The 23,964-nt window shown below is 38.9% G+C and overlaps 1 long non-coding RNA gene across 4 annotated transcripts in view; it reads right to left on the minus strand.

Annotated features, from left to right (window-relative positions):
* The window catches only part of LOC126960092 (uncharacterized), a 145,309-nt gene that overhangs the window by 28,131 nt on the left and 93,214 nt on the right, over nucleotides 1-23,964 (minus strand). The window contains exon 5 of one of the 4 annotated variants that reach the window (XR_007727716.1): nucleotides 22,277-22,406. The exons of the other annotated variants lie outside the window; for them this stretch is intronic. This is a non-coding gene — a long non-coding RNA (uncharacterized LOC126960092). Of the gene's footprint in view, nucleotides 1-22,276; nucleotides 22,407-23,964 lie in introns of those variants that run through there. 4 annotated transcript variants of the gene reach the window in all.

Below are 23,964 nucleotides of genomic sequence, written 5' to 3' on the forward strand. Positions count from 1 at the left end.
GTATTATTACATTATATCAGGAAAAGAAAATTAGAAATTGGCATTAGAAATTTCTAATTGGCCTTAGAAATTTAGTCCTGGATGCACTAACTCCCTATGTCCTCATTCAAGTACAACACATGCAGTGTTGATCACAGGTGATCTCATTTCATTTTTGCAATAGCACATCGAGAAGCTCAGAATTCTGTCACATACAAAAATCCTGTTGATTTTATATCTCATTTTAAAAACTTTTAGGTAGTTGGGGTATTTTATTGAGATTCTAAATCTAGAAATCTAATTTTAAATCTTACCATTAAATATCTCCATACTAGTGTTTTGGATGATTTAATGAGTGGCACCATTTAGAGGACACAAGGTTCTAATCTGAATTTATGAACTGTAAAGAAAGTGCCAGTATGCTGACTAACTAATGAGCTTTTTAATGATGAGAAATAGATAAAGCTTTAAAATGCAGAATGCTTATCAAGGACCTCAGACAATAGCAAAGTGGAGCAATTTAGAAGTACTTACCAGTGCAACTGCTGTGACAGCGAGAAGTGAACTATTTTCTTTCACTTTAAAGCACTGCTTTTCATATGTGGGAGTAATTTCTATATTTTCTTAACTGAAATTAAATGCCCTGGCATAATCCTCTTTTCAATAGGGTTCAAAATATAAATAACCTATTGATACCACTTGTAATAAAGCAAGAAAAAATGTCTCTACAAAGGGGGGAAATATCTGAATATCAAATGGGATGATGGGATCCAGGGTTTAGATAAGGTCAGATGGTTGGAACTTCACTCAGGGGAGCTTCTCCTTGGAGCAGCTTTAAACACAGGCATGCTCCCTGTGGGAGATGGCAGGGCTCTGGCTGGGCTGACCGCACATCACATCCAAGATGCGAACACCTATAAAACACCTAAGATGACCCCACATCATCTTAGGTGTTTTATAGGAAGTCTGGACTTCCAAAGAAAAGACCTGAAGTGTGCCTTTACTCCTGTGCTCTGGGGCATAAAAAGAAATAATAAAATAACACTTTCCCTTGCTATAAGGGGATCTTTATTTTGGGGCCTCTAGAACCTGTTGTTCCAGATATCTCTATGATGCAGCACTGGCAAGGAAGAGATGCCCACAGATCTACCACCAGCTACTGAGATCTAAGACTGCCCTCCTCATTTTTAAACTCTTAAGTTTTAAAGTTCACAAGACCCAGAGGTAAATGAAAAGCTGGGATATGTTGGCACGATGTAGCTTTGCTTTGTTGTGGTTGTTGCTAATAAGGAACTAGACTGAGCTTGTCTCTTCCTTCCCAGGAAGTGAGCTTTCCAGCTGATTAATTGAATTGCCCTCCCTTGGACAATGGAAAGGCCCCCAGAGAACAGGGCTTTCAGAGTTTTTGACATGTGGTACAAACCTATTGGGCCCTGTCAGTTTCCATCCTCTATATTAAACAGGAGAGGTGGCAATAGAAGGAGTAGGTTAATAAATCCTCAGGCATTAATTGCTACAGAGGCAGCAAGATACTGTGTGTCAGCCCTGGATTTGAATCACAGCTCTGCAACTTCCCGGCTGGGCAACTTCTGGCAAATTGCTTAATGTCTCTGAGCCTTGGTTCCTTTATCTCTGAGAGGATTAAACAGAAACCCAGGCAACATCGGTTTCCATTTCAAAAGAATCCGGGCAGAGTGGTGGTCATGAGACAGGAAGTTAGTGAATAAGGTGCTGCCAGAAGCTGGCTTTCCCTGGGTTTTTGGTCAGGACACTTTTCTATGCTTGTTTCTAGCTATCCTCCGTCCTGCTTTTTGACGAACCTTATTCTTCCTTCTCACCCTTTAACTCCCTCTCCTCTGTTTATTCCTTCAATTCTCAAAGTCCTCTTTAATTTTTAACCAAATCATCTTTCTTTTTACTTGCACAGTTTTTACTTGCTACTTCTGAATTTAGTTCAAATTATTTGACTGATAAAAATTCTCTCATGTCACTTAATTATAATCTCTGCTTGGGATTTACTTGCCACATATAATATGTTGATTTAGGATTTCCAGATAAAATACAGAACAGCCAGTTAAATCTGAATTTCAGATAAACAAGAAATTTTTTTTAGTATAAGTATGTTCCATGCAATATTTGTATTTTTATCTACTAAATCTGGCAACTCTCGTTAACTAAATGTGAACTAAGTTCTCCTTGATAATCTCTGTATCACTTTCACATTTTATTAATCTCTGCAAAGATTTTATTCATTGAATTGTAGGTGTTCTTGTAAACTTGCAGGAGTCTTGTAATCAGGTGCCTATAATGCAAAGAAGCACAATTTATTGCTTGTTCTGTTTTGCTTTTGCCAGTCTCTCCTCTCTTCATGTATCATGGTGCATGTGCTTGACTTACATAGACATGAGTTTTATAGATGGGGGGACAAGGAGAGGAGCAAAAGCCTGGGAAGATTTGGTAAAAATCTCTGCTCCATGAAAGTCAGGACAATCATAATGTGGGATGGGGTAAGGTCTAGGGCATCATCAATTGGGCACCTCCAATGCCCATTTCTCTTGGGTTTCTTCTCCCTACAGCTCTGATGACAGTCACCTAATGGAGCACTGGAAGAGGCTAGTACTGCAGGAGGCAGAATCCTGTGGGTTTGTAGACAGAACTTAGGGGGCCCATAAATTTAGATGGAAAAAATTCTATTTATTTTCATAACTTTTTTCAATTATGGATATGGGCAACGAAAACAATCGTTATCAGTACCTGTGACTATGTCACCAAGAGAAATCACAGATTTTAAAAATAACACGTAAAGTCATTACAGATATTAACATTTAATTACTCACTCATTCTAACTTCAAAATTCTGGGAGCTGCTACATCCATAGATCTTGTTATTTAAAGCAATAAATTCATTAATAACAAATAACAATAAAGAACTTGCTGAATATAAATTTGTTTTAAAAATATTTTAATAAGTTTATTTCAATACAGTTGGTTTTCTTTGTAATTCTGGGTATTTTGTTTTATGCATTTAAAAATATTATTCTGAGAAGGGGTCCACAGGCTTCACCAGATTGCCAAAGGATTCCACGGCACACGCACACAAAGTGAAGAACTTGCACGAGAGAAAGACCTGAGCTCACGTATACATAATTTACTTTCCTATCTCTAAGGCAAAATGGGCATAACTATCCTCATTTTCTCTTTTCAATGCACACTTCAAACTGCAGGCTGCCCTGTCATGACTTCCAAGGAATCTTGAATATCTTCTTAACCTAAATTTTACTTGCTTTGAGTATTTTTTTTTTTTTTTGAGACAGTCTCCCTCTGTCACCTAGGCTAGAGTGCAGTGGGGCGATCTCGGCTCAATGCAACCTTCACCTCCCTTGTTCAAGTGATTCTCCTGCCTCAGTCTCCCGGGTAAGCTGGGATTACAGGTGTGCACCACTATGCCCAGCTAATTTTTGTATTTTTAGTAGAGATGGGGTTTTGCCATGTTGGCCAGGCTGGTCTTGAACTCCTGACCTCAGGTGATACTCTCACCTCAGCCTCCCAAAGTGCTGGAATTACAGGTGTGAACCACTGTCCCAGGCCTGATTTATTTTTTTGGAGTGGATTTCTAGAGAAGTACCAAGGCTTCGGGAAGACCCACAGGAGTAAAACTCGTAAAAGAAAAGTAATTAAGACCAGAGTCCAAGTTAACTTTCACTGATTGGCTCCATTTTGAAACCCTTGGCAATCAGTATCATTATAAAATCCAATTCAGGTTGAGCATCCTTAATCTGAAAATCCAAAACCCAAAATGCTCCAAAATTTAAAACTTTTTGAACACTCACATGATGCCACAAGTGGAAAAGTCTTAACACTTAAAAAAGGCTTAATAGCACTTAACACAAACTTTGTTTTATGCACAAAATTAATATTGTATTGTCTAAAATTACCTTCAGGCTATGTGTAAAAGGTGTATATGAAACATAAATAAATTTTATGTTGAGACCTAAGTCTCATCCCAGGAGACCTTGTTATGTATATGCAAATAGTCTGAAATCCAAAAATATCCAAAACATGTCTAGTCCCAAGGATATTCAACCTGTATAGTACAAAAGCTATATTAAAGAAAGATATTAAATCTATAATACCTTGGGTAGTATGTTTATATCAAAAGTGTGTTTATTTGATCAATTTAAATGTAATCCCTGGGTGTTAGCTACTTTGCAATTTATCAGGAAAAGGCTCCTCTCTATAACCAAGTCAGATTTGAAGCACAGGAAAAGATGGGCTCAGGCTTAGGAAGGAGGTAACTGAAGCAGAGAGAGGGAATCTTTTACTGCCCACACCCCTTTGTTATTTGTGAGCTTCCAAGGGCTCTGGGAAGGTCGTGGGGAAGCAAGGGGCCTAGAGATGGGGGACTTCATGCTGGAAAATGGGCTGCTTGCTGGGTGGGAAGTGGGGGTGCCTGATCCTGGCATGGGAGGTCGGGGGTGAGGGGACTTGAATGAATGCCTGGGGGTTGGACTGGGAGAATAAAGCCATGAAGGGACTGTTCTCATTAAAGAATCCATTTCCCATTTTCAGCAGTTTGCTACATTAACAAGCTGAGCCGTGAAAGGATTAGATCCGCTAAGTGAGTGCCTGTTCTGTGCACCATTGCAAAACACATTTCAGAAAGCAGTGGATTCGTCTTAAATGAGTATCTGCTGGAGGAGCAAAGCCCTAGGAAAACAAAGGGGCACGCCAGGGTAAGCTAATAATTCCTGCTGTGCTTTGAGGGCAATGAAATGACTGCAACCCTGAGAACTTTTTCTCCCTCCCCTGCAGTTGGTATAAACATAAGAGCCATTTTGATGATCATATCGACACCTCAGCAACAAGTGCTTCCCAGGTGCCAACAAAATGTCACTTTCCAAAGGGTTAAATGAACCAAAAGGCCTCACCCTCAAATATTCTTTTTCCGCACCCAATTAGTATGCATACCTATTAAACAAAACAATGGGCATAGATTCATATCCTGTCTACAAATAATCGAATGATACAAGAACAAATCTACCACCAGCTGCTTTGTCCCATGCTATGCTTTGACTGGGAGGGGAAAGCCAAGTTTTGAGCTGGGTCTAGCCTGACTCAGGCCTTAACTTGTGAGTCCTGCTATTCTAACCCTTTCTCTTGATCTGCTTTTCAGCCTGTCTCGGAGCACACAGCTCAGAGCAGCAGGGAAGTTGCTTAGCAAAGGGCCACCCACTTGCCTATTATTTCTTCCTCGCCTGTGACATGACACAAGAACAAAGTAGACATTAACCGCTACATTAAACCCAGAAAGAAAGTAATCAGTAACCTGTTATTCCCTTAATAAAGGGAAACACATGCAGTGTGAAATCCAGAAGACTAATCAATAGCCGCAGACAATGCAATGTGCCAAACAAATTGCAAATCAATTAGAATCCTTGTTTTCTTTGAAATGGTTCACTATATCTAAAGCAATTACTCCTTCATTAGACCTAATTTAACAGCATGACTGCCCTGGCTACAACTGGCAGCGTCTGGCTATCAAATGGAAGAATGGCAGCTTATTTCTGTCTGTCTGTGAGTCTAGCACTAATCAAGAAAAAAAAAAATGAATTCCTTTATATGAGAGAAACTTTTAATGAATGGGTGGATATTTGTTTTAATCAAAATATCAGTACCAGAATGAGAGTTTCCTGCTCTCCCCAGGGAAGTTAAAAGAGAAAAGAACTAAAGAATTTTTGAATAAAAATCTGTACTTTAAAAATGTATTTTTTTTCTTCTTTCTATGCGAGCTTCAACTAGATTAAAATGGAATTTAAGTATGTAAGGTCCTTCCAGCTCTTCAAATCCAACACAACACTTGGTACTAGTTTTTGGACTTTTGAAAAGAGAATCCTGGTTCTTATTGAATTTGGAATATTCTTGCAAATGATCACTAAAAAAACACTAGTTCACATATTACTAAAGCTATTTAAAAGTAGTTTTATTGAGCAATGTACAACAAAATCCACTCATTTTGATTGTACATGTAGTAAAGGTATACAATCATGTAGCCACCACCTTAATTGTGATGTGGAATCTTTCTGTCACCTCAGTAAATTCCCGTGTGCCCCTCTGCAGTTGATCCCCTCCCCCCAGCCCTGGCGGCAACCACGGATCTGCTTTCTGTCAGCCCATTGCACTTTTAAGAACAGTTTCCCAGATTCTGGAAGTATAAGACTAGAAAAAATAATTGAAATAAGGTTTTTCTACCAGTTTGAGAAAGGTTTCATTCTTGTTTGAGGCAGTAAGCAAAGAACTGAAGGAAATTACAAAGCTTTCTGAAAGTAGATATGCTTAAAGAAAGAAAACCTTTTCTGGAAGCCAACGTAAATATTTCTGAGTAAACTAAAAATTTTAATAGCCATGACTTCTTTTATTTGCTAAACCTATTTGATATTCCTACTTTCTTCTCTTTGAGAATAGTCACAGCTCTGAAGCTTTTTTTAAAGTTAATTTTTCTGAACTGATTTTTTTCTGACTGTAAAAACAATACATTTTGATTATATGAAATTCAAACATTAAAGAATTACAGAAAGTAGTAAGGAAGGCTCTTATATTTCCATTCCCTCCAGTAATTTTCCAAAGTACACAAAGCTATATGCATAAGGATGTTCTTTACAGCATAGTGAGAATAGAAAAAAAATGGGAAACACTAGGAGTTTGAGCTTTAAATTAAGTCACACAGGAGCCTGTTTCCCTTCTTCCTTCCTTTGCTTCCCTTAAACAGCTTTTACTGCCCTCCCCTCCCCCTAATCCTCCCTCTTCACCTCACATCAAATGGCTTTTTATTCTCTGTATCCTTTGCCTTTCTTCTTTTTTTCTTTAGAGCTCAGTGAAGAAAAATTCTTGCACTGAGGGTACCCGTATCTTTTGCAGGCCAACCAACCCATTTTCCTTCTTCTCCTCAAAGTAAAATATTCTGCCAAAGCTTTCACATTCTTAACATAAGAATCTGTGTTACCTCATACTGCACCCCATCTTGCCCTCTTTAACCTTTCACAATTAACACTGTCACTCAGTCAAATTATTTTTTGTTTCTATTGGTTAGGCTAACACCCATACTTTACCCTTGTCAATCAATCAATTAATCAACGAGCATTCACTGAAGGCCTGCTTCCCAGTAAAACCTGATTGGCTGGTTTGGGGGGTTGATTTATTATTCTAATGAAAAATATTTGCAATGATGGAGGGTGGGATAAGGAAGTTATGAAGTTTAATCACTTTCTAAAGTGCCTTAGTTTGCAGTTTAGGTTAAGCAAAAACTGAGGTGAAGGTAAGTGACAAAGAGTGCATCCCTCCTTTAACTCTCTCTTTGCTAACTCAAGAGTGGAAAACAGCATTATCAGGGAGGCTGCAGCTGCTCCAATCCCAGGGCTTGGCTAAAACTGGAGTGGCCCTGGGAAGATGCTATAACTATCAGAAGAGTATTTTTTTTTAAACCTAGATAAAATATTCATAAACTTATTGCTATTTGTGCTTTTCACATTTGTATGTGTAGAGAATATTTGTGTAAAGACACCATTGTTTTAATTATTCTTGTCCACCTCCTCCACTTGTCAGTAGCTGAACATTTAGGCTAGGCCCAGGGGAGTTTCCACATGGTAATTAAGGAAGGGACAAGGGTTGGGCTTCGATCCTCTGACAACGTGGTGACCACTAGATAATTAAAAACTGAGTAAATTGGCCGGGTGCAGTGGCTCACACCTGTAATCCCAGCACTTTGGGAGGCTGAGGCAGGCGGATCATGAGGTCAGGAGATTGAGACCATCCTGGTCAACACGGTGAAATCCTGTCTCTACTAAAAATACAAAAAAATTAGCCGGGTGTGGTGGCGGGTGCCTGTGGTCCCAGCTACTCGGGAGGCTGAGGTGGGAGAATAGCATGAACCCGCGAGGCGGAGCTTGCAATGAGTAGAGATGGAGCCACTGCACTCCAGCCTGGGCGACAGAGTGACTCTGTCTCAAAAAAACCCAAAAAGCAAAAAACAAACAAATAAAAAACCTGAATAAACCAACATGAGCTCTTCCAAGGAGAGGAATGGCAAATTCTTTACTTTGTGAGGTAAGGAGAAAAGGATCTTTTGGTTGTCAAGCAGTTTCCTAAGAGAGATAAATAAATTGGATTTTTAAAGTTCCCACTAGGGAGTCTTGACAGAAAACTCTTGACTCATGATTTTATGTCCCATTATCTTCACTAGTTAAGTCAGTCCTAGCAGTATTCGAATTGTTGGCAGTCATTTAAGTGTTTTTTGCAAAGCAATGTCCTGCCCAAAGGAACTATCTGGTGGCTCTGGTCCATAGACTACACATCATGACTGCACATGGTGTGGAGACCTCATTCTTGCTAATGCACAGATAAAAGTCATAACAGAACAGTGACGGAACAACTGAAGCCTGTCCTTTAAAGTAAGCACTGCCTTTTTGTTTGTTCTGCTATAGAAAAAAATGAATAGACGGGTCTTTTGCAAACTTTCAGGGTGCTGACTTTTTATTTCCTACCCCCACTTCTGGAAATAATCATTTTGATTATTAATTTGTTTCCCTTTAATCTCTTGTTGACTATTAATATGATTGTTTTATCCACCATGAGTGAATGCTTAACTAACACAGTTCCTCATGCAAATGCAAACTTCCTATTTACCAGCCTCTGGTGCTGCGTCTTGCACCAGAGTGGTATCATTCAGCTTCAGTTGCTATAGCATTTTCAAGAACCTCTCTGTTCTTGTCATAAATTATCTTTAAGTGAAAAAAGCTCAAAGGAGGTCTGCAGCAAACTGTATCAAATAATGAATTTGTAAGCGGTGGAAGAAAACACTTATCTTTCTTATGCTCTTCTCCCATCGATTGTTCTGTGACCCTTCTTTGGGATACAGATGAGCATAACCCTGAAAAATGTTTGTGTTGTCTTTCTTTAACTGGCAGCCTGCGGGCTGCATGATCTAATAAATATTGGCAGGGCCAAATGAAATAATATAGAAGAGCTTCTCTTCTTTAAAGTCCACAGACCAAGAGACTCTTGTCACTTGTTAATATCTCCATCAAACACTGAAGTGTTAACATATGTGATACGACCACGCAATCAAGTAAGGACCGATTTGTTGACTAATTAAACCAACACAACAAGCTCTTTAGCACCTACAAGTGACAAGTTTAGAGCAGGCAAGTGGAAACTCTCAATTGAGCCCCCTTTTATGAGACTATCATGCCAAATTCAATTCTGACTGAGTAGTATTTGAATGTACTTGACTTCCACCATGTGCTGACATGCTTACAATAATTCATCAAGGGTGACAATAGCCCAATATTAGAGATTTATGATATATACAAAACAGTTACAAATGAAATGTAGCCCTTACATGGGTCTGCTTTCCTTACCCACTGCCTATTGATATTATAATTAATGGTCAATTACTTAGGGAAAAGAAAATAGAAAATAGTCATTACTGGTTTCAGTCATCATTGGACTTTTTTTTTCTTTTGGCAAATTCTGGAGGTAAGTGGAACCATTTCCACAGGGTTTGGCAGTTGCTTCAAAATAATAAATGGACATTGAAACCTGGTATTCATGACTCATTTTGGCAATGAGAATGAGCTAATAATAAAATTTTAAAGGAAACTGAGGATACATTAAGTTGCCTGAGAAGTGGGAAAGCACTCTAAGATGTATCTTTGAGTAGACAATACATACGTGTTCTATCTCTGTGCATATGTATACACCTTCCTTCACCAACTGCATGGATGTTCTATATTCGGTTTCCTCATTTATAAAATGAAGCAGATCCACTAGTTGATTTCTAACATCCCTCCAACACCTAAACTTCTCTGGCGTCTTATCTGACCTCTCCATATCCAGGTTAATGAAAAGGGAAGCAGAACTCTTTCTATTGTTTTTGGCATGCAGTTAATCCCTCTCTCCTTCCTCCTCAGTACACTCACTTTTTTATCCTTCCTATACACAAATTCCAATTTGTCATATCCAGCTCCAACCTTCTTCTGACTGACCATATTCTTGCCAGCCAGACAATTCCACTTGTAGGTAACCAAGAATTGACTATTGATATAAACATAACACATATACCTAAGGGTATATGAGTCACATTTTCCAATCTTTTCGTGCTCATGAACAAGTAAGGTGCAGTGGCAGTAGTAGATTCCCTAGGCGGTTTTGAATTAGCAGGGGAAGCTGCAGGTCATGGCCTCTTAAACTGGAAGTGGCCTATAATCTGGGCCCAGCTATAGGTGCTCTGTTTTAGACACATCCCAGGTTCTGTGCATCCCAGAGTTGCAGGTCAGTAGCTTGTATCCCAGGCACTACATGCCTTTTTGGCCTCTCTTGTGGAGAAGTAGCTATGGGTCCAAATACCTGGCTGGCAACAACGGTCAGAATCTGGTAAGATGCCAAATAGATTCCCAGCATACTGTGAGGTTGACCTCCAGACCCTAAGTGACCACCTCCACATCCCATCCATCAAAAGAACCCTCTGATAATTCCCCCACGTTGTGATGAAAATGACTTGTGTTGAAAATGCTGTGCCACCTGGAAGTCCTAGCCTCCTGCTCCCCATGTGGGATTTCTGAGAGATATGCACATGGCCATCCCCATCAGAGAAATAATTCTTATTTTCCCCCTAATCTTTGGCAGAATTTTGTTTATTTTGAATAGACAAAAATCAAAATGATATAAAGATACTCACTGAGAAAATTTGCTCATAGCTCATAGCTGCATCTCTGCCCACTCTATTTCCCATCTCCCCTTTGATAAATCCTTTTATTAGTTTTTGTATATTATCTCAATATTTCTTTAGGGAAATGTAAGTGTATATGTATATTTGTTGTTATTTTGTTTTTCTACTTTCTTTCTTAGCCAAAATTAGCATACTCTACGTTGTTCTAAGCCCAATTTTTCTTCCTTAACAATGTACCCTGGACATATTTCCAAATCAGCACAGAAACATCTGCATCAAAGACAAAAACTTCATTTCTTAACAGGGCTTCTGCCAGAAACCCTGGCCTTCATTCCTTCTCAGAAGAACCAGTGGGAGCATCCTTGAGGGAAACCAGAGTTTCTCCCTTAAGCCCAGGGCAAAACTTTAAAAATCTATATACTGCTCATGGGCTCCTAGCTCTCTAGACTGTCCTTGCTGCCCAAGACAATTTCCTTGAAGAGATCTTCTGAGAGGTTACTGCAAGAAAGGATGGTGTAGATTAAGATACTACAGATGGTATGAGGTGAGCTGAAATAAGAGTCCTGGTCTTTAGAGTAGTGTGACATTCTGAAGGATTCCTCCAGGAATTATAACTTCTTGTTCTGAAGACCTTTTTTCCCTTGATAAATTTCACTAAGTTCAGTGGCAGAGCTCACGCAGTCCTGAGTTTTCTCCATTTGGTCCCTAAAGTCTGGACTAGTTTTTAGCCACCCAGGACACAGTCTCTCCGAACCTACGACCACTCTACTTTTTAAAAAATAGTATTTATTGCTTGTCTAGTTTTCTTCTGATTTTAAAATTGCTATGCTTATCATTTGGAAATTTGAAGAATGTAGAAATATATAAAAAAGAAAATCATTATCACTTGTAATACTGGAAAACCACTATTAATATTTTGGTATATAGGCCAGTAGCAGTGGCTCATGCCTGTAATCCCAGCACTTTGGGAGGCTGAGGCAGGCGTATCACCTGAGGTCAGGAGTTTGAGACCAGCCTGACCAAGGTGGTGAAACCTTGTCTCTACTAAAAATATAAAAATTAGCCTGGCATGGTGGTGCACACCTGTAATCCCAGCTACTCGGGAGGCTGAGGCAGGAGAATTGCTTGAACCTGAGAGGCGGAGGTTGCAATGAGCCGAGATTGTGCCACTGTTCTCCAGCCTGGGCCACCGCAAGACTCCGTCTCAAAAAATATATATACAAAACATAGACTTTTGACTTTATAAATAGGAATCATACAAAACATACTGCTTTGTAACATTTATTTATAGTTCACAGAGTTTTTAAAAAATAATAGAGTTTACTTTATAGAGCAATTTTAAGTTTACAGAAAAATAAGTAGAAAGTCTGGAGAGTTCCCATATCCCTCCCTGACCTTTATATATTGCTTGCTATGTCATAAATATTTTTGTAAATGCTGTAAGTTGATTTTTGAAATATCTTCATAATATGCCATCACATGTATGAACAGCACTTTAATCAATCTCCTATAGTTCAGATTGTTTCTCACATTCCTTATGTTCACTGGTATAAACAATACTGCAATCAACATCCTTATAAATTAATATTTGTCCAAATGTCTGATTCTTTCCCAGAACTGTGTCTTAGAAATGGAATTGCCCGGGAGGCTGAGGCAGGAGGATGGCGTAAACCCAGGAGGCGGAGCTTGCAGTGAGCTGAGATCCGGCCACTGCACTCCAGCCTGGGTGACAGAGCAAGACTCCTTCTCAAAAAAAAAAAAAAAAAAAAAAAAAAAAAGAAGTGGAATTGCCAGGTCAAAAAACATGTACATTTTCAAGGCTTTTGATACATATTGCCAAGGTCATTTGGACCCATTTTAAAAGAAATTCAAGGCAGTTCCAGAGATCTAGAAAAGCCGACAACTCTAGTTTTCCGTATAGACCCAAAATCACCATAAGAAAGTGAGACACTTGTCCGAGTAAGTGGGACTCCTTGTCCTGAGCAGTGAGAAGCTGCAGGTGTGGAGAACTGCAGGTAGTGTGCAGAGCCCACTCTAGGAATGCTGGGAAATATGGTCTTTTATACCAAGACCTCACTGTGGGCCTCTAGCCCAAAGATGGCAGACTGAATTGCAACTCTTAGTTAACTGTGGAAGGTTTAGGACAAGGCTTACCCACATATGCCACCGGCAAACAAGAAAACTCATGTTACTGTTGAAGAAAGGCAAGGAGATACAGAAGTAGCTTCTCAATGCCAGCATTTCCCAAACTAGAATATGTATATCATTGGTTCCTGAGAGTATATATCCATGAAAATAATTATTTTAATGGTTATATCTTTATTTTATTTTATATCAGAAGAATTAATAATGAACATAATCAAACCCATACTTTCATGGATTTTATTTCTTAGGATGAGTCTAAGTTACAAAACAGTAACAAAAGTGACTTTGTTTAACAGCCTTTTAAAGAATACCATAATGCAAATAATAAATGACTGATGTAAGATATGGCAAAAAATGTATGCAGCAGGGCCCAGTGGCTCACGCCTGTAATCCCAGCACTTTGGGAAGGCCAAGGCGGGTGGATCGCTTGAGTTTAGGAGTTTGAGACCAGCCTGGCCCACGTGGTGAAATACCCTCTCTACTAAAAATACAAAAAAAAAAAAAATTAGCCGGGCATGGCGGTGGGCACCTGTAACCCCAGCTACTTGGGAGGCTGAGGCAGGAGAATCGCTTGAACCCAGGAGATGGAGGTTGCAGTGAGCCTAGATTGTGCTACTGCACTCCAGCCTGGGTGCCAGAGCGAGACTCCATCTCAAAAAAACAAAAAACAAAACACACACACACACACACAAAAAACGTGATATGCAAAAAATGGAGGTTTGGGAAATGTTGTGTCACACAATATATGTATTTCTAAAAAGTACAAAAAGTTTCCAAATTAAATTAAATTGCTTTAACATTTTTAGGGAAGGTCACTAATTTTAAAAACTATAATAAATCTTTTTGTAACTTGAATTATTAATATAATCACTTTATAGTAAAGTCTCAAATTTTCATATTTTGACTTGAAGTTGCTTTAAGAGAAGGACATATGCATTCCAATTTAGAGTCCTAATGTAGGGTGGAAGGATACCTAATGAGTCTCTGCACCGGCACATTATAGTTCCTTTTCTAAAGTGTATGCAAGCCGGGGGCAGTGGCTCACGCCTATAATCCTAACACTTTGGGAGGCCGAGGCAGGCAGATTGCTTGAATTCAGGAGTTCGAGACCAGTCTGGGCAACATGATGAGACCCCCGCCTCTATGAAAAATACAAAAATTAGCCAGTTGTAGTGCCACATGCCTATAATTCCAGCTACCCAGGAGGCTGAGGTGGGAGGATTGCTTGAGCCTGGTAGATTGAGGCTACAGTGAACCGTGATTGCACCACCACACTCAAGTCTGGGTGACAGAGTGAAACCTTGTCTCAAAAAACAAAACAAAGCAATACAAAAGTATGTACTTCACTTTTTAAAAAGTATATGCAATTCAGAGAACTTCGGAGTTTGGAGCTGATGAGCTATTTCAAAACATTTTTTAGTATGTTTGAAAATATGGCTATTCTCTTCAGTAAATAGAGAAATCAAAAAATTCAGCACAAGGTAAGAGTGAAGTATTAGGTTTTTTATATGTACAGACACGCACACTTTCACTTTTGTTTTTAGATGCAAATTACTGGGAGGAGGGGTCTTTTCATGCTCAAAAAACTGAGAGCTTAGGTTTTTAAAAATCCATTAATTTTAGTTATTTTTGAGGTCCAGAGGATTTTTTACAGACTGCTGTTGAGATCAGATGGTCTCTAAAGAAATCAATCCAATTTCAACAGAAGAGCTATGCCGTGTTGGGATTTTTCATATAATCCAATTGCTAAATGATATCAAGGCTACTTTGATTTAAAAGAGGAAACACAGACATCATTGTTCTTAAACCTTTCCATTCTCACAAGATCAGCTGGCCAAAAATCCTTCCCTAAAGAGAAAGACTGCATTTCCCATGATCAAGAACAATGAAGATTAATAAAATAATATCTGTATGAATATAGAATGTTATTTATTTGATGATATCAAACATAGTGCTAATGCCCTAAGTGAATGCCATGAGAGTAAGGATAAAGCATATGCAACTCATTTCTGCATTGTTCCAAAGTATCACTCAACTCCTGAGAACTACAGGTACTTCTTTAGCCTCTTGACTCAAAGGAATCCATAACTATACTCTCTAGATGTGGCAGAAAGCAAGAGAATAAGGTCATGAATAAAGAAGACCGGCAGTAAATCTAAATCTAAAACTGTGCTTCTATTACAAAGGGAGATGGAAGTTAATTCTTATTATTACAAAGCTTCCTAAATAAAAGTTTTTAACAGTTCAATCTATCAGATTCAACCAAATCTCTTTTATTGATGTGTTGTTGCTCTGGTTTATAAGATTAAGATAAGTACAAATAAGAAAAGGGTTTCTATTTTTCAGATTCCTCAGTTATAATTTTTATTAAAAATTATTCACCTCCTTCACCTTTGCCAGCCCTTCCTTCCCCACTGCAATGTATTTAATCAGTCTTGTTGCAAGGCATTTTCTAGAAAGCTTTCGATAGCCGTGATTTGCAATTTTGAAAATGTCTAGATCGGGTTTCACAAATTGGATTTCTTTGAACCCCAGTCCTTGATGATGTTAATAGATGTTTTATAAAAAAGAATTCAATGTGAGATTCCAGATGGCCAAAAGGCACTCCTCAGACCCCTGTCACACACAGTGGTTGAAGGAACCACTTGGGAGGGTCTCGGTGCCTTTTGTAATAACTCATCTTGCCTGATGAGCCAAAGTTAAGATAGCTGGTGTAAAAGATAAATTTACCATATTAATGTCTTCTTCATTAATTTTTTGTGTCAAGCAGTAAAAATTATACAAACACATGCTCATTATACACAAATATATATATACATTTTTAGAATAAAGCCCTTATATTTCACCACCTAGAAATAACTACTGTTAACAATTATCTGTTTTTCCAAAGCACATATGTGTATATTTACATTTACACATACATACACATTTAAAAAAATAATAATCATAAAATGTCCAAGGTTTTGCAGTTTAAATTTGTTTCCTCAATAAATGTTTTACAAAATCATCTTTAGTGGCTATATTGTATTCCCATTACAGATGTTCCATAATATAGTTAATCCCCTAGTGTTACATATTTATGACCTTTGAAAGTTTCAGTAGCTTGAAAAGTAATTCCATCAGGTTAGTGACTCTAAGAAATTGTCCATAGATCAAAATCAAAAGGAAGAAGACTGTTTTCTCTCTATTTTCTCCCCTAAGATACCAAAACTATATAACAACTAAAAAATCAGACATATTGGACATTGTTATTTATAACTTATGCCTCATCTAGGTCCGACAAGAATTACAATAAAGGATCAATATTTTCCATTATTACTCTTAAACTAAAAGCAATCAATTTAAGTTAAAAGGTTTCTTATGAAATGTCCCCATGGCAGGGCATATATTAGTGTTACCTAATTTTTTTTCCACTAAGGACCTCTTTCACTTACTTTCCTGGACAACATCCACACTGCCTATGGACACCATGTTCTGAAAGCTATGTACCAAACAAACAGCATTTAGTAAGTGTTGGCGTACTTTCCACTTAAATATCAAGTCAAGTTTTCATGAATAACCAATGGCTATCAGAGTTGCACAATCATGTAAAATAATTAACCTACAATGTGAAAAAGCAATGAAGTTATTGCTTGTGAAATGCTCTGCAGTGACTGCCAGCCTGTTGGTAGGATAACACAGCCAGGTGTCCCAATCCCATCTCACAAATGCCTATGAAGCCAGTAACGGTCAAGCCAAGCTTCTCCCAACAGGATCTAACCAGAGTTTCCCTAAGGAAAAGGTGATACATAATTCTAACCAAAAGCAAAAGAAAAAACTAATGTTTTAAACTTTCTGAAATAGTGAATATAACTCACAGACTGAAACTATTCCCCACTACCTGTCCTCCTTTATTTCTTTTGTGTGTGACAAGAAATTCAGAATTCAAACTGTGAAGAACACATTGCCTATGCTAACCCACTCCTTAGCATTCCAGATATTCCACAAACTGGCTCCAAACTACTGTTGGAGCTCATTTTTCACTCTTCTCCTTCAATGCTCCTTCCATGCCAGCTAAATTCGACAGCTCTGCATTCCTGCATTTTCACCTGCCAAAGTCACTGGGAAGTATTCGCATCTCCATGCTATTTTTCCTGGGCTCCATTCATCAGAATGCCTTTTCTAACCCCATCTGCATCCTGCATTTGTATCTAAATTCCACATGTTGTTCGAGACTTACCACTGTTCCCACAAGTTTGAGGTGAATAACCACTGAGCGTAGGTATTACAAGTGTTGTATGCTTGGATATCCATAAGGCTTAGTACTTAGCATTAAGCACTTCACAAGTGTCTTTGCATAAGATAATTTCTCCTTTCTAAATTGATACAACACTATGACTCCTTTTCTCTACTTCTCTTTTCTATTGTATCATAATAATTTATCTATATCTCTTATCTCTCAGTATAGTATGAACTCTGGTGGATAGAGACTGTCTCCAATTCACTTTTGGGTTACCAGAGCAACTTAAGATTTTTAGGGGCTGAATGAGTATTCAATGAATCATCATATTATTATTCTAGCTCTGCAAAACCTTCAAGGTGCTGCATGTACTTGTAGGTCGAGGTGAGGGGATGGTGATGACTAGAGTCAAGAAGGCCTGAGTTGGTAATCCTGGTTCTGGGTAAACCTGGGCAAATCTATTCACCATTTTTAAGCCTCAAATGCAAGTTTTTTGTACAGATTGAATAAAGGCTGCACATGGATGTCCCAACTCACCCTTGTCTCTACCTGAGTTCATCTCCCTTTTCCTGAATGAGTTCCTCCTCCCAAATTCTCTGTATCAGTTTGGGCACCAATATCCACTGAAATTCTCTCCTTCAGCCCCTAGCTCCCATTGGTTACTTGGTCCTAACAATTTTGTATCTTAAATATTTCTTGGTTCTTTCCCTTTTTTCCATTCTGTATAGCAGTCCCTCCAGACCCATCTCATCCTCTCTCCTCAGGGTCACTGCAGCAGCCCCACTCACTTTCCGACTCCTTTACCTCCACCCCAATCTAATCACCACAGTGATCTTTCCCAAATAGAAATCTTACCATTTTATTCCTTTTCTTTCTACCTTCAATGTCTCCCAGTCACCTCTAGGATACAAGTCGAGGTCTTCCCAAGGCACAGAAGGTCTTTCATGGTGAGCTTCCTGCCTACCTCTCAAATTGCTCTTTGAGCTACTACCTGTCTCCAACTTTTTGGTTCTATTGTGTTGAACTACGGTTTCCTAAATACACAAGATTACTTCTTGTCATTGGGCCTTTGATTGAGCCGTCCTCCTTTCATGGAATACCCACTTCCCTTGGCTAATTTCCATTTACCCTTTCTCAGTTCAGGCATTGTATTTTTTGGAAAACTTCCTTAACTAGACCTTTTCACAGGCTTGGCAAGTTATCCATCTCCTGTTCTCCCTGTGCATGTTTCTACCACAGCTGTAATAATTTTAAATATTATAATCATCTACTACCATCTGTCTTTTCCACCACAATGTGAGCCCTTTAGATTAGGTACCATTTTATTGACTTCCATATCCCCAATGCTTATCAAGAGTCTGGCACAGAATAAGCACCCATAAGCCACAATCCACAGTACCAAATCTCTATGAAAAATCTCTACCCTCTATCTGGGAGGGTTTGTCTTCTGTAACACAATGCTTCACTGGCTCACCTTACTTTTTCTTTCCCATTTAAGTCTAGGGAAAGAAATAGTTGGACAAGGAGGATTTTAAAAGAAAAAAAAATCAACAGATGCTGATTTTAAAGAGTGGCAATAAAAAACTGCAATATGATAATTTTTTAGAGTGACTGGCAAGTTTTTAAAAGCTTATGAAATATATAGGCAGATGTACCTGGAAACCTGTAACAGATGGATGTGCCCCTTTGGAAAATGCTGACATAAACACATGGGCTCTACTGTGTTTATAGGAATATGGTTTAAAAATTGTATTTGCATAGACGATCATACTTAAAAAATTTTTTTTTATTATTATAATTTAAGTTCTAGGGTACATGTGCACAACGAGAAGATTTGTTACATATGTATACATATGCCATGTTGGTGTGCTGCACCCATTAACTCGTGATTTACATTAGGTATATCTCCTAATGCTATCCCTCCCCATTCCTTCCACCCCACGACAGGCCCCGGTGTGTGATGTTCCCCTTTCTGTGTCCAAGTGTTCTCATTGTTAAATTCCCACCTATGAGTGAGAACATGAGGTGTCTAGTTTTTTGTCCTTGTGATAGTTTGCTGAGAATGATGGTTTCCAGCTGCATCCATGTCCCTACAAAGGACATGAACTCATCCTTTTTTATGGCTGCATAGTATTCCATGGTGTATATGTGCCACATTTTCTTAATCCAGTCTGTCACTGATGGGCATTTGGATTGGTTCCAAGTCTTTGCTATTGTGAATAGTGCCGCAATAAACATACGTGTGCACGTGTCTTTATAGCAGCATGATTTATAATCCTTTGGGTATATACCCAGTAATGGGATCTCTGGGTCAAACGGTATTTCTAGTTCTAGATCCTTGAGGAATTGCCACACTGTCTTCCACAATGGTTGAACTAGTTTACACTCCCATCAACAGTGTAAAAGTGTTCCTATTTCTCCAAATCCTCTCCAGCACCTGTTGTTTCCTGACTTTTTAATGATCGCCATTCTAAATGGTGTGAGACGGTATCTCATTGTGGTTTTGATTTGCATTTCTCTGATGGCCAGTGATGATGAGCATTTTTTCATGATCATACTTTTCAAAGCTATTAGAGTGGACGTTCACAATAATCTGATGAAACAGCCACTGCTTACTCAACAGCACCACTGGTATCCCTGTCAGACATCGCAAATGCAACATGTCCAAAACAAAACTCCCAATCTTCTCTCCCCAAACTGCTCCTCCTATAGTTTTTATCATTGCAATGAATGGCAATTCTATTCTTTCAGCTGCTTAGGTTAAGAACCTTACACAAATTCTCAACTTTTCTCTTTCCTTCACACCCTGTATCAGCAAATTATATTAATTCTATAGACCCAGAAACAGACCACTTCTCATTACTGCCACCATGGCTACCTACGCTATGTCACCATCTTCTCTTCCCTTTCCTGTTTCATAGCAATAGTCTCCTAACTGATCTCCCTTCTGCTCTTGACCCATTTAATCTTTGCAAACCCAGTAGTTAGAGCGATCCTCTTCCACTATGTAAGTCAAATGATATCACTCCTTTGCTCAAAAACCCAGGGGCTTCTCCTTTGACTCAAAGGCAGAGGTCTTAAAACCCTCTACAAGGCCCAGCTCCCTAAAATCATTTTGAGCTCATAGGCTTCTACTTTCTACCTTGCTCATTCCACCACACTGGCCTTCTTCCTCTGCCTCCCACATCTCCTACTTGATATGGTTTGGATGTTTTTCCCCTGCAAATATCATGTTGAAATGTAATCCCCAGTGTTTGAGGTGGGGCCTGGTGGGAGGTGTTTGGATTATGCGAGTGGATCTCTCATGAATGGCTCAGTGCCTTACCCTTGGTAATGAGTGAGTGCTCATCCTGAGTTCATGCAAGATATAGTTGTTTAAAAGTATGTGGCACCTCCTGCCGCCCCTCTTGCTGCCACTTTCACCATGTGTCATACTGGCTCCCCATTGCCTTCTGCCATAATTGTAACCTTCCTAAACCCTCACCCGAAGCAGGTGTCAGCACTACACTTCCTGTAAATCCTGCAGCACCATGAGCCAATTAAACCTCTCTTCTTCATAAATTACCTAGCCTCAGGTATGTATAGCAATGCAAGAATGAACTAATACATTCCTGCTTCTCCCTTGGGTCCTTATACTCATTCATTCTGCTTGGAATGGTCTTCCCCCAGATACAGGCATAGCTCAGGAGTTTATAGAAAGATCACTTTTTTCAATGAGGACTTCTCTGGCCACACTACCTGTGGTGGATTGAAAAACATGGCCATATTTTGCAGCTCCTCTCAGAAAAAGGTGGAATCTATTTCCCATCACTTGAATCTTATTTGACCTTGTGACTCATTTGGACTAACAGAATGTGGTGGAAGTGATGCTTATGAGTTTTAGAGCCTAGGCCTCAAGAGATTTGGCAGACTCTGCCTTTGCTCTCTTGGGATGCTTGGCTAGATGCTGAAAGATGAGAGGCTACATCAAGGGAGAGGCCTGGCAGACAGCCTGCATCAAGCCCCAGGCACTTGAGGGAGACCATCTTAGACTCTCCAGCCTCAGCCAAGCTGCCAGATGACTGCTGTCACATGAGTGACCCCAGGCAAGATCAGCAGAAAAGCCTCTCAGTTGAGCTCAGTCCTAATTATTGACCCGTGGAATTGTGGAAAAATAACAAATACTTGTTTAAGTCATGAAGTCTGGGGAGGTTTGTTATATAGTAATAGATAATTGAAGCACGATTTGAAATTTCAACTGTTTCCTGATACTTACTTAATTATTTATCTATCTGTCACTACTAATTTGAATGTAAGTGCTATGAGGGCAGAATTTTGTTTTCTATTTTGTTCATTTCTGTGTTTCTAGTGCTTACTATAGTGCCAGTCAATAGTCTGTATTAAACATTTTTTAAATAAGTGAGTGAATGAATAAATGAATGAGTAAAGTAGATTTGAAGGACCTTGTACATTCTCTAGTATGGCCCTTTCTTTTTTAAAATGAGAAAAACTGCAACCTACTGACAATATGATGACTGGAATCTGTATTTTCACTCCTAGTACAAAAAAGCTCAATTTTCCACACTTATTCAATTATTGTGTATTGAGTTTCTTTCTGAATTAAGTCAAACTTTTAGCATTTCACATGACAGAAACCCAGCCAAATTTAGCTTAATAAAAAAGAGAAAAGGTAGAATCTATGGATTCATTAAGCTGGCAAGTTCAGAGGTGCCTCTAATTTTAGATATGGCTGGATCCACAGGCTCAAATGACATTCGTGAAGTTCTGCCACTCTCCTTCCCTTTCTTGGACAGACTCTATTCACTGCCAGACTAGTAACTCCAGAGAACAGACTGGTCCTTCCTGATAGCAATTCCAGATAATTCCTAGGGTCATGTCCAGTGCCCATTCCTGAACCAGTCACTATCCCTTTGGATGGTGCTGGAGAGCAGGGCCAATGTCATCATCATATAGAATGAAGTCCTCTGGGAAAAGAGGGTTCTGTTACCAGAAAAGTGGAGGTAAGTTGTTCTGGATACACTAAAACTCCAGATGTCTACTTACATTCTGTTCGTAGCACTAGCTGTAGGGTTTGTTTAACTATAGATAAACCACTGAAATAGCAGAGAAGATGTAGATACCATTGACTTTTTTCTTATGAAGAAGGATCAGTGTAATAAAGTAGTAGACATTTCATGTTGGACAGAAAAGCAGACAGAAGTGATTGCCAAGCTTGCTTCCATTGTCCTGCATGGCTCCAACCAATATTCTACAGGGCAGGTTCAGAATCTAAAGATAGGGGTGGGGCAGAGTCCACAGTGTTTGTAATCCATGTCAGTGACTATCCTCAGTGACGTCCAACCTGGAATAAAAGTCAAAGTGTTTCAGAAAAGCCTGTATTGAGGAGAGAAATGGGGATTGCGGGGGCGGGAAGAAGGCACTACATTTTATCAGAAAAAAATCACCATGTTTAACAAAGATTTTGAGAACCAGCTAAAATGAGAATATACATTGTCCATTATAGGGCAGAACTGAGATGAGAGAAGGGAATCAATATGCCTCAGCAATACTTAAGAGATGTTTTTCATCTGGAAAATGATCTTAGAACCACTTTTGCTATTTTGAAATCCAGCCCAAGCACTTGTGAGAAGATGACCTTTTATATATTGCATTTTGCAGAAAACTATATATAGTTGGATACAATATTTTGACCTAAAAGGGAAAAATGAAATGGAAAGAAAAATGGTTCTTCCGGATTTTCAACCAAAAAGCAGTACATGGCAGAAGAGAGAGTGCGGAGTCTGCAGACTTGGCCCAGTAGAGCATGCTGGCTGAAATGTCATTATCTGAAGGATTCTAGACATCTGCATTATTTTGCATGAGCCACCATCAGCAAGTAACTTAGGACAGGATATAGAAACATTGCTTTTTTTCATTTCTTAAAACCATCTTGTCCTGATTCTTGGATGTACATGCTTTTGTGGGGGAGGGGCGCTACTGAGGAGAAAAGGTCACTGATTTCCAAAAGGTTAGAGGTTCTTATTTTTTCTTTTACAGAATAACATTTCATCTTGATATTATTTTAGTATTTACCACTCTGTATTGTCTTAGACCTCATCTTGGCAAAGGGCTCCTAAACAACTGCCACTTTTAGCATTGCTGCCAAAAGGCGCCCTTTCACAATAAAGCATGCTGTGCTTTGGCAGGAAATCAATAAAGTGAAAATCTGTTCTCATCATCCATACATTTACCATCACAATCAACAATCAAAGGCAAGACCTGGGTTCTTTATCCACAGGCTCCAGCCTCCCAATTTTCTGCTATGAAAGGCAGCATAAATTAGAACCCTTGGTTCCTGTTAGCTGGGCTTAATGGGTATGATTTATGAACCATTAAATGAGGTTATGTAAATTGATCCTTAGCAGAATGCTAGCGCCCAGGTGACAGGTGCAGCATGCTCGTCCACAAGGGTTCTGTACAAATCAGATTTCAGTGACATTCAGTTTGAGGAAAGAGAAATATGTTGTCAACAAGGAAGTGATTTAAATAGTGCCCTGGGTTTGTCAGCAATTATCCCTTTCTTCTTAATTGCTGCAAACTATATAAATTCTAATAGGAAATAAATTAGTAATTTACCAGTTAATGACAAGGGGTATAAAGGAGAAGGGCTTAAATATTTTAAAAGCCATATTACTAGTGAGGCCATACACTTGGGTGATTTCACTTATGCTGTTAAAGTTGAAGAGATGCTTTACAGCAGGAGTATAAACTTTGACACACGACAATAAAATTACATTCATTGCAACAGAAAAGAAAACTGGATCCACATAGAAAATGTCCTTGTGGAATTGCTTCATGTGTTCCATAGAAATGAAGATGCTTCTATTTTCCATCATCATTAGCATCCTAAGCTTAAAACA

This window comes from Macaca thibetana, chromosome 7 (genome assembly GCF_024542745.1).
Source record: "Macaca thibetana thibetana isolate TM-01 chromosome 7, ASM2454274v1, whole genome shotgun sequence".
In the NCBI taxonomy this organism is placed as follows: domain Eukaryota; kingdom Metazoa; phylum Chordata; class Mammalia; order Primates; family Cercopithecidae; genus Macaca; species Macaca thibetana.